General features: G+C 35.1%; 1 pseudogene; it reads right to left on the bottom strand.

Annotated features, from left to right (window-relative positions):
• Nucleotides 1-3629: 3629 nt before the first annotated feature.
• Nucleotides 3630-12581, bottom strand: LOC105263195 (potassium voltage-gated channel protein Shaw-like; annotated as a pseudogene).
• Nucleotides 12582-15695: the final 3114 nt, after the last annotated feature.

Below are 15695 nucleotides of genomic sequence, written 5' to 3'. Positions count from 1 at the left end.
TTTTTTAATTTTGTGATTTCATCCATGTAGTTATTGTCCCATACTTCTATCTTGCGTTTAAATTAGCGTCGACTTGGCGCCATTTGTTCACAACATTTTTTTATGATTTTTTTTTTATGTTAATAATTACCGAACAAATGATGCAATCAAAAGTATTGGTACCTGATTTAAGCCTCTCTGACATATGTTACTTCATCATAGTAATTTTTCTCAACGAAATATAATTTAAATATTCATGTTTTAGTTTTTATTCAGTCATTCAAGTTAATTATTGAAAAATATCACATAAAAAATTTAAATTTGGAGGTAATATTCAAATCATTAAATTATTAACAATCGATTCCAACTGTTGAAGAGTAATTCGCAAATATTAAGTTATTTAGGTAATTAATTTTAACTGAACTAAAATTTTTAATTTGGTTGTTATATTCAAATCATTAAATTATTAACAATCGATTCCAATTGTTAAAGGGTAAGTCACAAATATTAAATGACTTGACGCTCTTTGATTGGCTTACAAACACGGGCTCCATCCTAGTTCATGCGCCACCGCTACGGACCCGTGCGGATGCATTCCGTAAGCGCAGACAATTTCCTCCAACTTACTAGTTTTATTCCCTAGAACAGCCCACCCAAACAGCGCTAGGGAATAGTAACGCTCTCGAAATAAACTTCTTGAAAAAGTGAATTCGTGTCCGTTGCTATGGAGTTATTTTTGTAATAATGTAATAAGTGAAAAAAGTAAAAATCTCATCAGAAAGATCAACCGCGGTTTATATAATGTATCTAAGGATACTTTTGCAAAACAGCCTGCGTTTAAAGGGGAAAAAAGCAATTGAAGTTTTTTTAAGGTTGTTGTCGCGTAGAATTTTTTTTCGACAGTTTTCGTTAACAATTTTATGGTGAATAGTTTGAAAAATTAGCAACAAAATGAGCCTTTTCCGTTTGCAATTGACCGTTTTGAACTTGAGATATACATTTTTGAAATTCGAGTGATTTAACACGTGTTTAAATGGAGTTTTGCTGATTAGAATTTTTTAAAAATCAACGGCTCGACAGTTTCAGAAATAAAAAAAAACGTGGAATATACATCGTGGGAGGAAATACAGAAAAAAAAATCAAATTGATTGACCGTTTGGTTTACGGAATATAATTATCGGAAATTTATAAATTTATATAATTGAAAATAGTTAATATGGAAAATATATAGTTATGCTTTAGCTATCCATACACAATGCAATCAATCAAGTGAAACTATATACCGTTAAAAGATTGTGTTCTAAACTGGCCCGTTTTACAGCGGATAAACTTTTTACAGAGACTGTCGCGCGACAACCACCTTAAGGAGTTAGGGGCGAGTTGTTAGCTGTAATATAATACACGACAGCTCTCTGCCTATGACGTCACCTCTGCCTGTGACGTCAGCTTGGCGGATACGCTATCGCGTATCTTGATATACATTATATACAACCTTAAAAATCTAGCATAAAATAAAAGTGGTATTTAGTGAGTTGAATATTACTGAATCATGAGGCCTGTAGAGGCTCTCGAGTTCGTAATGTAATATAATATTATATAATATTAATATTATTAAATACAGATCTATATCAAATGGAAATTTTTATTGTCATTTAATTGGTGACATTTTGTATGACTATAGGGGTATTTGTGCTAAAAAAAATATAATGATTCAAACACTTTGGACTATAAAAAAAACGCACAAACATATTTGCAAGAAAAAAAAAATATGTATATAATTATGAGAGAGTTAAATGTTTAATTTTGAATTAATTGTTTATTTCGGAGACAGCGGGAGACGTCCTCTCCGGGGGTAGTTGTATGGCCATGAAATCAATCTAGATACCCAGTCTATGGCATAGACTATTTATATAATTGATATGGTGAAAGCGGTGGATATTATCATAAAAGAGTTTTAGCCAAAGTTGAAGTTGGAAATTTTTTTTTTCATTTAGAAATTAAATTAAAATATCATTTTTGTTTTGTTCCAGAAATAATTTCGATAAGGAAACAACTGAAGGGGATAGACAGCGGCTTAGTATGATAATTAAAAAGAGAAATGAAAAAAAATCAAAAGAACATGAAAAATATAGGAATAATGGAAGATACTAAAACTCGAGAACGCTGTCAAGGCAGAGAACGAGTAAAACATTTCAGGTAACGGTTAAAGGAGTGACAAGCAGAGGCCGAAAACAAATTGAACGAGAAAGTACTAAAAGGATTACTAAATTTTAATGTCACAATTGGATTGTACATTAAACCAGTCTATATGAGAAAGGTCGATATGATTCAATCGTTCTCACTATCGCGCGCGTTTTGTATGCACTTGAATATCGCCCTAGTGTATTTTTAAAACAATAAAAAGTATATCGAAATGCTCGATAGAGCATCGGCCAAGAAAAAGTTTTAACTGTGCATGTCCCTCTCTATCTCTAACCGACTCGGACTGAGCGCTACTTTTTTTTTTCTTTCACCATGATTTTACTACAACACAACGTTATTTACAGTTTGTACATCATTAAAAATAGCCAGCAAAACCTGGTGTGTATAGTGTGGTCAAGTGGTTTATGACTTGGAAAGCACTCGAAAGCATAATTTATTGGTTTTTTGTCTGGTATAAAAAAATAATGGCAGAAATGTATTTCACATACGACACAACAACCTCCTCCACTACCTCTTAATGATATTTAATAATTATCTCGAGCAGGAGAGAATGAATTAGAATATCGCCCCTAGTTACACTATATAAATCGTGAATACTCTTTTCAATGGTGCAATTTTCATATTTTTTGGATCGTTAGGTAAGAAAATACGTGCATAACACCAATCTCATCTTTACATTCTCACGATTTCACACTATATAATGGTCAGAATTAGTTCGTGGTATTGGCAGCGGTCCCCCATCCGAATAGGAGCGAAGATACGTACGAAATTGAAGTTACAAGTCAACAGTGCGTTCGAATGTGGTGCGAACATTCAAAGAATTCAAATAGGAACTAAACTCGATTTAATTGAATTCTGAATTTAATTGAGCAAAACAAAGTCCATGGAATATAAAAAATGTTCTTTTTATTAAAAAACATCTATGAAACCTACTGAAATGATAAAAATAAATTTTTGTAAAAAAATGGGCTGTGACGTTAAAGAGTTTAACCCAAAGGTAAAACTCAAATAATATTCTATCCTGTAAGGTGCTTTTTGGCTAGCCCTGCGCCAAGATCACGGGGAATTCGCTCACTCGTAAGGAGGTTGGTCTAGAATTGGGACGAAGTCTTTGGTTAATTAATCACTCTAATGTATCGGTAAAATTATGATATATTCACTAATTGTTTGAGCTGCACAGTAGTGATTAATTAACTGGGTCGATATACGCGTTATTACTGAAGTCGAGACTTGGAACTTCGACTCTCGTCTTGGGTCGCAGAAAGCCTGCAGCTCAGAGGCCTGCTCTGGTCTGCTTCCGATCGCATTCTGGTGTTTCCAACATCCTTACGACTTCGTTAAAGCCCTTTCAAAGTCTGAACTTGCTGAGCTGAGCAGTAGTACGGCTAGTTTCTATTGTAATGTGCATCGTATCACTAATGCCATGTTAGTCAAACAGCTCCTCATACTTAGAACTGGACTTCTATCTGACCGTGGGGCTGCTGACTACAAGATCCGTAGAACCATGTGGAACTGCTGATGCAATGTCTGGATGGCAGGAACCTGAGATCATTCTCTTCGTTCTCATCATCCACCATTGTCTTCAGTCTTAAAGATATCCTACTTGGAAAATCCAACGCATTGCTTAATCTTAATACGCCAGAGGGCCAAGAAAAAATTTTGTGTCATGGTTTCTCCTGAAATTTTTCGAAAAATAAATAGAAATCAGAAAAAAACCGACGATGGTGGTCGCATCGGTTAAATCGCTTAGTCGAATGACGAGGCCTGAGAAACGCAGGTTTGAGGCCGGCTTAGAGCATTCGAATTTTTATCTTTGGGAAACCGTCGAAAGGAAGTCTAGACACCAAAAATCATGGAAGACTGTTGAGAGAAACATACTCCGATGAAGCTTGATAGATGATATTTTCCATAGTCTCCCTTGGTCATCAGGAAAATCTGTATGTGCCGTACAACTCCTGGGATAAATGCGACACGGTTGGAGAGGAAATCGGCTCATGGTACCACAAATACCATATAAAAACTCCAATATGATGAAAAAAAAATAATTGAAGGAAGACCAATGCTCTTGGCATGAATTTTTTCACCTCACTGTCTCTGTTGAACTGCATAGTATCTATTTAATTCTCTATTAATTGATGCCTCTCCCTCAAGTTCACCCCAGCATATGACACCAAATCCAATACGAATAACGTGCGTTATCATGTTTTTTGATTCGTATTTTATATGTGCATACTTCATAGAAACCAAAAAATCCATACCGCACTGGTTGCCGAATATACTAATATCAATACACTGATTATTTAAAGTGTACTTTATCCTTCGTTCTACCATTTTCTATTTTCAAGGTGGTACATGCTTTCAAGTATTTGTCAACATTTTTTGTAAATTGAATTCCCATACATTCTTTGCGGCCTTTATTGATAACAATTGATGAATTTGTTTATCCAAATTATTATAAAAATGGACATAATTTTCTTGGTTTAAAAATGAATTTTTGATTGAAATCACATTGAAAATAAGTTACCCTAAAAACAAGTATAAAATATACTTGATGCAAGTATATATTTAACTTTGTATAATTTTATATTATTTAATATCCAGTGTAGCTATATCAAAAAAGTGGACTCACTTGAACTGTCTCGGCACAATAAATGAGACTAGCGAAAACCACAATGCCAAGTACAAGCAAGGAGACAAGTAACCTCAACTCCTTAGAAGATGCTGTGAAGGTATGCATGAGAATCCTTGAATCAGGTGAGTGTCTAGGCAGTTTGAACAGCCTGAGTATCCGAACTATCGATAATAGTTGAAGATAGAGTCCCCCGCCAGTGAGAAATAGCTCGACATAGAAACTGACTGTTGCTGCCATATCGATCATGTTTACCGGGGATGCGGTAAACCGCCTCCAGCTAGGACTGACCTGCAAAGTTTTCCATCAGCACTGGTGAATTCACAAAAGCACCACGACTTCAACTTCAACTGTTCATCAGCTGTTTAACTGTTGTTCCCTAAGTTCTTTCAGGATGTGAGGGTTAAAATAGGACTGATGAGTTTGTAAAGCATGATGGGTCATGTGGCAAAATTCCAAGTTTTTTCCGTGTCAAAAAAGAGGAGCGAATGTGAAAATAAAAGTGCACGATCTAGTTATCACATCATGTGAAAAGTGCCATATCATCCGGTGCTAAATAAATTCAATTTCACCCAGAATCAGAGTGTTTTTTTTTCATTTTTTACTTCCGCTCTAATGAATCACCGAATGTTTTCACCAGATTTACTCAATTTACTCAATTTTAATGATCAATAGTATGCGTTTCATGTTGGAGTTGATGCATTGGAAATATATATTCGCAGGGAAGAATAAAAAATAAATGATCTCGACAGCGAACCACGCATTGCAGGTAACGCTCCGCATAATAAAGTACTCGGATGGAATTCAACCTGGTTTCCGTTATGACCTTGCCCTCCAGTTGCATCTGGTCCGTCTTCAAGTAGGAGGATAAGACTGAGAGGCAGATACTGAAAATTGATAGGCAGACTATGCGGCATATACCTGTAATTGATGAGCATGGCTCGACAAAGGCCTTCCACACCTTCGGACGAATGTTCTGCCACTTTGTCAAGGTAGAATTGGGCTCGTAATTGAAGAGACGAGCTATCTCCTGGTCGTTTAATCTTTCAACATCACTGTCCAGATTATCTAGAATAGCCAGGATTGCTTTTGTGTCGCGGCGAGTACTGCACGGACTCTAGCGGCATCGCTCCACCTGTCAATTATTGATTATCTATTGGGATCTTCAATTTAAATGCAACAAGGAGTGAAAGGGTTCGACGATTACGGGCTAATTTGGGACACAGTTCGATTGGGGAATCGGATTTGTCATCTGGTTAGGGATCAATTCTTCAGTGGTTACGCAAAATTACTGAGGAATTCAGCCGCGGGATATTCAATAATTTCCTGCACTGTTTGAGGTGGAAAATTCAAGTAGAGATTTGCATGATGACGTCGTTTGCAAAGTAAAAGGATTTCTTTCTCGCAGGAATAAATCACTTTATTGTTCTAGGAACTCTACGCCGAGAATTTATCTTAAAAAATATAGACAGAAATTTTTTAAAGTGGTCCAATTTATAGAGAAAAATGTAGAAGTGTAAGAGTTTTACATGTTTTTATTATTTTTTAATTAATCAAATTTTTTTACCAATTCTCTAGGAGTTGAAAAAATATATGGGGTATTCTAACTGACCTCAACGACGTTCAAGCCCTTATCCCCTTCGATTATATCCACGATTTTTCGAATGAGTGGGTCCAAGTCAGAAGAAGTCGGATCATTTACTCTTTTATGGTGAAATTTCATGGAATGTAATATACAAAAGATATATAACCATAGGCATTTATCGGCAATAAGTAAACGAAAATTTTGAAAAAAAATTCTAAATCTGTTTCTATTTACTGAAAAAAGTGATAGTGGAGTTCTGGTGTCATCAAAAAATCTTAAAAAAATTGAATAGTCATCTAATAATATGTACAATATGGGAAAAAATGTACGATACAATCGAAGAGGGTAAGGGTTTGAATCTCGTTAAGTTCATTCAGAATACCCCATATATGAAATTTCCATGACTTATAAATTTTCATTACAAGCCTAGTCACAAATGACTTTCTTAAATAATCGAAAATTACCTTTTTGCGATTAAATTCGAATTAAGATTTCACTGAATATTCCATTAAATTTGCAATTCCTCAGTAGTTGGAAGAAGATAATTCTCCGACTGACATGAATTTTCAAAGAAAGTATTAATATTCAGAAAGAAATTGATATTAATTATTAATTACGTATATTTGAGCTTCAAAAACAAGTATTATATTGATTTTCATCGGCAGTGTCTACACACACGGTGTATGGTTGAATACCATACACGTATGGTAAAAAATACCATGCACCTAACGGTCGTCAAGCATCCATGGCACAATACCATATGCATGGTGATTTCCACCATACATCCAACCGATTACTGTGTATATAGCAATTAGAACTATGGCTTTACATTTTTTTTATTGGGAGAAATAGCACATATGCATCAAATTGTACACCTCACTTGAATTTTGGCTCTTTTCTCTCTCAAAGAGCAATTGAAATATTCAAGTCCCTTAATGGAGGCGCCAATAAATGGAAAAATGTACTTCCTGTATAAACATTCACAGTGAAATTCCTCCAACTCCAATTATCTCCGGAAGACCGTAAACCTTTTGACTTGCCAGAAAATGCTGTAAGTAAAAGAAAACTCATACTAGTTATATTTTTCACTCCTCCCTGTTTCCGAGAACAATAAAAGGATTCCCAACTAATACATAAAGACTTGAAGTTTTTTAATGAATGATCCAATTTTATTCATAACACTTTTGTCAATATATAATAAATTTAGGCTGCTTAACATGATTGGTTATTACCAATTATATTAAACATCCTAAATTCACACAAGTAATGCACCTTGAAAGGAAGAAGAAAAATTAACAAACGTTACGCTTCACTTTTGGTTTTTCCACTTCTCGAAATAAATTGAAGCATTCTTCAAATAATTGCAGGAATTGCATGAACTTAAATCCCTTAATTATATCTTAGGTGCATGAAAGAAAAATACAATAATTTAATAAAACTATACGTTATTCAAAGCAAAGACTAACTGGTAAACCAGTGGTCGTGAGAACGCGGACTTTTACATTATTCTTCACTAGGATTCCTTTTTGTTGTCGTGCTCTTGGTGTTCTGATCCTGTTAGGAATCTCAAGAATAATTGGTAAGAAACCATCCTCCTTTTTTGATACATGGCGACAGGGTGACCAGACGGCGATTTTTGCCAAACATTTCTATTGATTTTTCCAGAGGAGGGTACATCATAATAAGCTCTGAATGAAATATCAACTATGTGGATCGAAAAGTGTCAATTCTTCGCGTGGTTGACTTCACTCGATTAACTGTGACTGTAACAAATCAAAAACACATTTTGAAAAAAACCGCTATCTGGCAACTCTGCATGGCGAGCAGAACCATACCTTGGACATTTTTTTTTTTGAACCTCAACGCAATTGGCGTGTGCATACCTCAAACATGACTAGCAAATTACCTATTGACGTGATATTTGGGTATAAATGCGTCCACAGTAACTACATATTTTTGCTCTCATATTATTCCTCTTATCGATAATTACATTTGTGAATGTTGAAAACGCCGCTGTTGAAAAGATAGATGAAAAGGGTCGGATATTAACATGAATACTTGGAATAGAATCACTGACTCTATAGGGATCCCAGTCCAGATCATGCACGGCAATCTTGTACTCATTATCGAGTAGGATGTTTAAGATGATTTATTATCATATATTGGCAAAAATATTTTGAATAAAATAGTTAAATTCATTAAAAAGCTTCAATTATTTATGAATTATTTGGGAATCCTTTTCTGGTTCTCGGACACAGGGAAGAGTGAAAAATATAACGAGTATGAGTTTTATTTTACTTACCGCCTTTTCTGAAAAGTCAAGAGGTTTTCGATCTTCCGGGGATAGTTGGAGTTGGAGGCGTTTCACTGTGAATGTTTATATAGGCATTTTTCAATTTATTTGTGTCTTCATTAAGGGACTTGAATATTTCAATTGCTCTTTGAGGTAGAATAGAGCCAAAATTGAACTGAGGTATACATATGTGCTATTTGTACCAATAAAAAAACGTAAAGCCGTAGTTCAAATTGCCATACGCCCAGTAATCGGTTGGGTGTATGGTGGAAATCACCATACACATGGCATTGTGCCCTGAACGCATAACGTTAAGTGTGTGGTATTTTTTACCATTAGTGTATGGTTGTCATCCGTGTGTCCATGGTACAGTGCGCAAAACTTACCATAGACCATGATTTACTTGCGGAGATGATCGATAAAAGGCATAGATCCCTGTATGAGAGAAAAATTTGAATGCGTTCGACTAGGACTGGAAAATAAACAGTGAAGGACAATGAGGGCCTTGTTTTACTGCACCCGACACCTCGGGGTTTTTCATCTGGAATTAGGACATTGGCTATGCAGACTTTAGCCTGAGTCATAAACAAAGAGAACTTGGGCCTATAACCTTAGGCCCTAAGGTTCCCAAAACGGAAAATCCATCGGGCAGTTCGACTCTCAACCCGAATGAAATCACATTGCTCCACATTATATATCTTCTGACATATTTTGCTAAACCTTGTTATTAGAGTTTCTTTTAATTAACGTTTACTGTATTTTAATTCTTTAATCATGACAGTATTCTCATGAAGCGGATAAATATATTATATCACTTGTAGAGAGTAGTTTTTATTCTCTTCTCATGTTAAAAAAATGCCATACGTCCATGGTATTCAACCATACACCATGTTTGTGGACACTGCCATTTTCATACAATTTTTTAACGGCAACGTCAACGATAGATTATTTAGTTTTTCAATGAAATAAATAGTATATAATAATGTTCTCATAAATGTGGTACAAATTCGAACGGACAGGCTTGTCACACGAAAAAAAAAAACCGAACAACAGAATTTCGATGGCGTAACAAATCAAAACACAAGTTAGGACGCGACAGGCGCTGATACCGAGCCCAACGTGTCACCAACGTTTGTCAAGTTGACCGCCCCAACCCCATGAACTAGTACAGGTAACACGTCATATCGGATATACTTCCCTCCCATAGCTGAAACTCACCCGAAGAATAATCCAGATACTGAAAGTGCGACTTACCACAAAAATAAAGCCGATCGTGTGTGAAATATCAGACGATAGTGATTGACAATCATTTTCATGGTCTTGGGAGGGCACTGAAAATGTTTACGTTATCATTAAGATTTCTGACAACTCGTGGTTACGAAATGCTATTAAGGTATTTCTAATTTGATTCTGGGGCAGTGGTGAGGAAACGTTCACACTCGCAGCGGCCCCCATTGTTTAATGGCCTCTGGGGTTATTGGATTGAACGTCGTCATAACTTCACACTCCTGTGGCTTCTAAAGTATTCTAACAAGTTTTAGATTTGAATTTGTAATCGATTGTCGTTCATTCAGTTATACTCATCTCTCTGCTGTCCGACAGTCTAAAATGTGTTGACATTATATATTGTGTGGGACCAGAGCCAGCACTGCTATACCTCTACGTGATTAGGCCCGGAAAACACAGAGAGCGGTGATAAAACGCATTTGTAGTTTCGAGAATGAGTCCCCCAAAGATCATTTCCGCCACTCGTGGATTGCGGGAAATTGTGTCTAGGGTCCCAAAGAACATGTCCATAAAAAATTTGCAAAATCCAAACTAGGGGGGTCGTTATTCACATTTACCTAATTTGGATGTTGCAACGATATGTAGCAATAAGTTTTCATTCTCTTTCCGGGAATGAAACTGAAATGAGAACGAGCAATGGGTAATAACTCTCATTGGCTATTCATCGGCATCGTCGAGAACTGAACAATGAAACTCATGATTACGGAAAATCACCCATAAAAGGTTTATCTGAAGAATACATACGGCACATATTGTCATAAAATCAAATATCGATGATGGAACAGTAAATGTCAGGACTCAGTAGCCGTCCAATCGTAAATTTCATTCACAAGTGGTCATGTTGAATTGTCAATTGTTCGTGGTCCGGTGATTGGAAGAACAGCTCATATTGAAAAGAATTCCCCTGGATAGTGCTCTCGGAAAGATTATTGCTGCGGTGAATAATGGTCGAGTATGAAAATTGCGGCCTCATTCTCCAGACCCGTTCCTCCTAATTTATTACGGAAAGTTGAAGTAATCCTTTGCGGAAAGTTTCGAGTCTTCAATTTCATTGGTGTTGCTGAGGCGTCAGAAAGTTTGTGACGTAAATTATTTTGCCGACAGTAATTAATGGACTGAAGACATCATTGCACCGAGTCACCAAACATTTTAATTATCATAATTCCGTACACCCATAGGAAGAAAAGGTTGATAACAAAAAAACGTGCGTAAAATAAAAATTCAATTCATCAAAAATAGAGAAAGAATCAGCAAATACATAAAACTCAAACTTAATTTGCCAAAAAAAAATTGTTTTTTTTCGATTCCTGATAATTTTAAATTGAAACTATTGACAGAATCTGTATGGGACGGTGTAGGATGTGAATTTGAGATTTCCTTTCAATCCAAGTTTCAAACTTCTAATGTAGAACTGAAGATAAGTTTTGGAAATTTCAAGCTACAATTTCGGAAAATCTCAATCTGACTCTTAAAAACCAAAGCTCTTAAATTAAAATTCTCGAGAGACTTGCCATAAAATCTTGAAAAAATAATTTTTATATTTGCAAAAGTGTCCGCGTAAAAACCTTGCGAAAGTCTTAATTTGAGACTTTTATTTCCCTCAAGGTTTAAACAACCCATACTTTGAAAAATCCTTCAAATTAAACTATAAAATCCCAAAGGGTAATTCTGAAATCTTAATTTTAGATTAAAAAAAAATAAAGTCTCGATATGAAGATTATTTACTTTGATAATTTTAAAAATTCTCATTCAAGTTTATGGGAGAAATATCACCCAACGCGGGACAAATTAATTCATTAATGGAATATCGAGATCTTTGAATATACCCTGGGGTAATGCACGAGCTCCAAAGCAATTATCAAACAGACCTGATTGGAGTCTAGCCCCTAAAATTCGAGCTCTTCTTCGAACAGGGGTCCGCAAACATCACTTGGATAATGAAGCTTACCTGATCAATAGCAATTAAGGACTTAGGAAAAAACACCTGGATGCCGACAGAAGAAGTACTCGTTGAAAACTGAATCGTAATTATTGCGAGCCTTTGTCAGTCTCGATAACCCAGTGGCGGGAATTTTTCGGAGGGTCGATCTGCCCGTCTCGTCACGAACACCCCCGGCATTGAGAATCAGATCGTTCATGATCTTCACGTGATAACAATATTCAACGACGCAATTAATTTCCCATATTCCTCTAACTAACAATTGCCTCTTTTTTTCGAGTACCTACTTACAATTGAGACCGACAATTCCAATGCGCATCACATGCTTACTCCTAAAATAATCTTGGCTAAAACCTATATATGATTAGCAGTTATTCCAGACACAAGATTCAGAATTTCGAAGCGTGTTTATTCACATGGACTTTTAATATTAATATTAGCTTTGGAAAACAATTCTTTTTTTTAATAGCTATAAGATATGTTTAATACAAATATTTTCAAAAATCCTCAATTAAACATGAAAATTATTTATTTACTTGCTGGAGAAGCAACTATATCGAGAAAAATATAGATCAAAATTATGCCAAGCCTTCATATAGTGATCGAGTCGCGTTGTAATTAACTCTTGACGAATTTCGCAGGCGTGCTGTAAAATTACACGATACATTTTTCCAAACAGGAGTACAGTGCTAGCACTATAAAATGTATCGTGTATCTAGAGACAGTGTTAATTGTCGAACTTATTTGATTATTTTTTCAGTCCAAATTTCAGCTAATAATATAATAATAGAATTGCACTATTCAACGAGGTTACTCGGCATTATACTGACTATTTTTTTATTATTTTGCCTCGTTGCTATACATAGGGTATTTTGAGTGAACTCAACGTTCAAACACTTAGTCCCTTTAATTGTATTGCCGATTTTTCCCCATATTGTACATATCATTTGATAACTATTCAATTTTTTTTTAGATTTTTTGATGATACCAGGCACCCGCTATGATTTTTTCAGCTTTGAAGAGCGTAACTCCTGTAAATATTAAACAATTCGGAAATTTTGTTTTTTTTTTTTCAACATTTTCGCTTTGCTATCGTTGATCCAATCAACATGGCTATATATTTTTTATATATCACGTTCCATGAGATTTCATCATAAAAAAGTAAAAAATCCCGCTTTTTCCGACTTAGACCCATTATTTTTTTTTTTAATTCAGTGCATTTTTGGTACCGGGTGAATATTATTGTGAACGAGTACAATTGGAAGTATTCGGTTTGTTGAACCAATTGATAGACTGAAAAATTTCTCGTAACGGCGAACCGACTGATGGATTATCCTTATCATGAAAGCAGAGATAAGTAAATAAAGTTCGCCTGAGTCGAAACTCGTAAGACTGATTCCCTATTGGTCAACTCGAATCCGAAGTCAAAATTCAAATTCGGCGCACGGAGTGCGCAGTAGATCTCGTATTATATAAAAATTACGGAACTTTAGTATGCTTAGCAATTACGGAAGTGACTAGTGACTAGGAAAATTTATGTAGTGATAGTTGTTCACTGAAACTTCAGATAAAAATGACCCAAAATTCTGGAAAAGTTCAAGAATAATTCCGTAAAGTGTTCCGTCGAATTCTATTTTATTTATTATGATAAGTACACTCGAATTCACCCCAATCCAACACGTGTGTAAGATTAAAAAACTAAATATAAAATAAAATATTGACATTTTGTTTCATATTTCTCTTTTTTTTATTTTATTTTCTTAAAAGGACAATTTTATTAATTGAATTTGGAGCGTGTGTTATTTATGTTCATTATAAAATAAGAAAGGATACACAACGACTATAGTGAATATATTGTGGTAGATTGAATTTATCGAATACATTTTTTTGAACGTATAATAATATTTTTCACGCCTAGGACAGAAAAAGGGAATCTGAGACGAGGATTATAACGCGCATGAGTCAGAATCACTTTTTTCGCCGTGGCTATGATGCTATTTTATGTCACTGTGGCCGAAAACGCGTTTTTATCCGAGCGAAGAGAGGTTAGAAACGCGTTTTACCAGCCGCAATGACATAAAAACATTTGATGAATATAGTAAAGCGTGTCCCGATCGTTAGTTGTTTAAAGTTTCCGATACTTTTTTATTCATTGCAGATACTACAGATCTTATCGGTTTACAATTGTGCTATTGCAAATTAATATGATGTAATAATCAAAGATCCTAAAATACCGAATGGAAAAGTTTCGTGGAATAAAGCAGAACAGAAATGAAATAATGAATGACTAATTTTTTTCCTTGATTTTCAGAAGAATATCTTTAAAATTAATAAGAATCAGCTGTTCATAACAGTCAAATTCTAGAATCAAGTAACTTTTACTCAAAACAATGAATCCTTTACCTCCGTTTCGTAACCTATTTCTTGAATTACTGATCCTGGTCACAAATTTCCCACGAATTCCCAACCCCGCAAAATCACAATAGCCATTGATTTATTTATCAACTGAACGTCCAGCCGTATTAAAACTCCATCGAGGCTCCAGAAGATCAATAAATCATTTCCTCCCTCGCGACTATGAAAGATTGAGCGTCGACTCCCAGAATTAGCCCGAGAAAGCCTCTAATAATTTTCTTTCCACGAACGCTTTTCGATTTTCCTGACGTGCCGAGTTGAGAGAGTTAATTATCCATCCATCGAGGATTCACCCCATTCTCCCTGATTTTACCCACTGATCCAGATGTTCAAAGGACCTTGAGTTCCCTAAGGGAAGCAATTAGTCGAGATCACGTGTCAACCTGTGTTTTAACGGTAAAACGACTGTCCAAATGTCCGCTCTCATTACTTTTCCAACACGTGCGGTATGATGGCTGATTTGCCTCAACATTCACCACTTCGATCAAGACTCTGAGAAGTGAAAATCTCACGGTGTTATCAGATTTCGCAAAGCAAGGGATTGCAATGGATAAAAAATCCGTGATAACTTCAGACGATAATCAAACGAATTGCCATTAGTCGGTAAAACATAAATAGCTCCAAAACTGAGTAAAATCAACAAGACCGACTTTGAAGACGAAAACTAATTTTATTTTCCAGCCAAGATATACATTTGATTAATTTTGTAGACACCTGATAGGAACAAAATTGCTTAGTCATCACAGGGGCCTGAAATTAATTAAAAAAAAAATGGGAGTTGCTGCGAATATTGATCAATCGTTTATGAATCTTTTGATCAATAAAGATATTGGATTGGATTCATCGTATAAAAAAATATATTTGAGTATAGTATATTACATTTATCCGTATGAAGTAATTTATTTGAAAAAGCATTGGACAAAAAGTGAAATCAGAGCATCTATAAAAAAAATTAAGTATATACTTTTTGCGTATTTTTTATGCATTTTTGCATGAATAAAAGATGAAATATGCAAATATAAGTTGCAATTAAATAAAAGCAATTTACAATAATTGGATTCATAATTACGATTATGAAGTCGTCATTTGACCTTCATATAATCCCACCTTTCAACGATTTTTACCTTAATTTACGCTTTAATTGCAATTGTAAAATACTTTTGCGAGAACGAAAAGTCTGATGTATTGAAAATTATTGATATTGCATATATCATATTCATATGTTTTGTTATTAATAATTCAAATTAAAAATAATTAATTAATATTTTTTAAAGGACATTGTCTTTGGTGGGGATGGTGCTTGGTTACCAGTGGCAACGGCTGGTCTGGCGGCTGGAGACGCGCGCAGCGCCCATTTTCCCATCGA

The sequence above is a fragment of the Fopius arisanus genome, unplaced genomic scaffold (assembly GCF_000806365.1).
Source record: "Fopius arisanus strain USDA-PBARC FA_bdor unplaced genomic scaffold, ASM80636v1 scaffold00013, whole genome shotgun sequence".
NCBI lineage: Eukaryota > Metazoa > Arthropoda > Insecta > Hymenoptera > Braconidae > Fopius > Fopius arisanus.
The sequence above is the reverse complement of the archived record's forward strand: the minus strand, read 5'-3'. Positions and strand labels throughout refer to the sequence as shown.